The following is a 2,733-nucleotide window of genomic DNA, read 5'->3' as shown; positions in this document are numbered from 1 at the left end:
TCTACTCTTTAAGGAGACACACCATCTTCTCCTCTACTCCCCACCGCATATACTCCTTCATTTCGTCTGCACGTCCGATCTTCTCTCCGATTGGAAATCTGCCTCCATGGAAGATGAGCGGCAGCTAGGAGCTTGTGCTCCAACCCCTTTCCTAGGTCTGGCAGCCATGGCTTCTAGCTTCTGTGGCGGCCCGACTTTTGGCTGCGGAAGCGACAGCCGAGCGCCACCGCGTCCATGTTGAGCGGACTATAGAGGTTGCAGTTGCAGCGGTGCCACCGTACTACTAGTTTGAACAAAGCGCCCAGATCCTACTCTTAGCCGCTGAAGCTGTCCGTCTGGTCGAGGACTGATCTGTACCTCCTTCCTTCCGCGGCTCGGCTCCTTCCGCCTGCAGCTGCTCGACCGATCTGAGAGGGAGAGACGAGAAGGACAAGACATCTTGCAGCTATGTGAGAGAGAAGGTAGGGGAGCATGACCGAGTGTGGCGGCGGCTCTGTCGACGAGAGAGACAGGAGAGCATGACTAGAGACGACATCACACATCAAGAACCGGAGGCAATGAGGTACAGACGTCTTCTCCCATATTAATCAGAAGTCCCCTAGAAAAAGATTGATTTGGAATTAGAAAAACAGGACCACATCCTAGTTGTGTCATTCATTTACTCTCTTCCTTTTTTATTTGATAGAAAGGGAATCGTATGATATACATGACTTACGCAAGTTACTTGCACAATCTGATATCTGCATGCTTTGGCATGTAATTAATTAGGAAAATCTCGGATTTTCTTTTATGTAAGTTTGTCTCTGCAGATGGCAGTAGATTCACATGTATCATACAACTTGGAATCTTTCAGTTAGGTGGAACCAATTTTCACGTCGGCTCAAAAAAAGGAGGCAATTTTCAGGATTGTGGGAAAGTTCAGATTGCTTGAATCCATTCTGGTATGATATGGTTCCTAACTAATTTTTTGTGTGGGATGCTACTGGAATAAATCTTAATATCTGATCATTTCGTACAACAACACGTCAGAGTTATGACAAAGCATCATCCGTTCATAAATAAGCTGCCTCAAAGTTTCAGGTGAGAACTATATATATATGAACAAGATTACTTTTACGAAGAAAGTAAGTCATGGCCTGACTACAATTTAATACTTAATTGCTGTATATCATTCCTTACGCTTGACCTCTGGTCTCTTCTTATTACTCCACTGTTGAGACAGACATGTTTGTTGCTTTGCAGTACATGTGCACACGTACCCATTTAAATCTTTCATATCCATTGATATATTTGTCACTAATGTCATCCACCTGTTATTTTCTTCATATTCATGGTCAATTTCACAATATATGCTGATGAACTACCAAAATTTACCTTCATCCACCGTGTTGTAAAACAAGAAAAAGAAGTTTTTATACAGCCATATGAATAATCAACCGCCCCCTCCTCAACTCATGTTCTTTTTGTTTTATGTCCGAAGAAAGTGCAACTGATTATGTAGTCGTAAGATGCATGTTTCATGTCTTTCAAGTATTGTTACACTAGCTTACGCTGGGCATATAGAGTGTGCATCGAGATTTGAGCAAATCTCGTATTGGAAGATCAAATTGTTGCTTCATATTATGCTTATACACATAAATGCATACAATTAATAATGATACTTATGTGTATCTCTTTTTTTATAGAAAAAGAGGGTGATACTTGCCAAGATTGATGTGCAAAACAGGTTAAAACTTAAAACAGAGATGGATGTCTCATTAAATTTTTTTGGTGTACAATTGTGTCCACTTACCCTATCAGCCCATGTACTAACTAAAAGTGCGTTATATCGACTAGAGGGGGGTGGGGTGAATAGGCGATTTTTATGAAAGTCTTCAAAACATGGAAGTTTTGAAGACAAACGATAGAAATAAACCTATTACCATGCAGCGGAAGTTAGACTACACTAGATAAACCATAGTCATGTATTCAATGAAGTGAAAGGACAATGACTAACAGTAGCTAGGTAGTAAGGATAAGGCAGGAAGATATTAAGAAGCCAAACGGATCACACAGTCACTCAGTGAAGACAAAAAATAGAGCAAACATACAATGACTTCACACAGAGTAACAGTAAGTAAAGAGATGGGAAGGATGAAACCAGTGACTCGTTGAAGACAAAGATTTGTTGGACCAGTTCCAGTTGCTGTGACAACTGTACATCTGGTTAGGGCGGCTAGGTATTTAAACCAAATGACACACAGTCCTGAACACGCAGCTCAGGACACCCAGTCCTCACCGTATTCCCCTTGAGCTAAGGTCACACAGACCTCGCCCAATCACTCTTGTAAGTCTTCAAGGTAGACTCCCAAACCTTTACAGACTTCGTTCACCGGCAATCCACAATGTCTCTTGGATCCTCAGAATGCGACGCCTAACCGGCTGGAGGATGCACAGTCCTCAAGTGTAATAAGTCTTCAGATCACTCAGACAAGAAGACTTAAGTAATGCCTAATTCTCTTTGGCTCTGGGTGGTTAGGGCTTTATCCTCGCAAGGAATTCTCTCTCAAAGGCTTCGAGGTGGGTTGCTCTCAAAGGACAAAAGCTGTACTCTGAATCTGAGCAGCCAACCATTTATGGTTGTAGGGGGTGGGCTATTTATAGCCACTAGGCAACCCGACCTGATTTTTCCGAAATGACCCTGGGTCACTAAGGAACTGACATGTGTTCCAACGGTCAGATTTTAAACTCACA

The sequence above is a fragment of the Triticum dicoccoides genome, chromosome 7A (assembly GCF_002162155.2).
Source record: "Triticum dicoccoides isolate Atlit2015 ecotype Zavitan chromosome 7A, WEW_v2.0, whole genome shotgun sequence".
Lineage (NCBI taxonomy): Eukaryota > Viridiplantae > Streptophyta > Magnoliopsida > Poales > Poaceae > Triticum > Triticum dicoccoides.
This window is presented reverse-complemented; position numbering follows the sequence as displayed.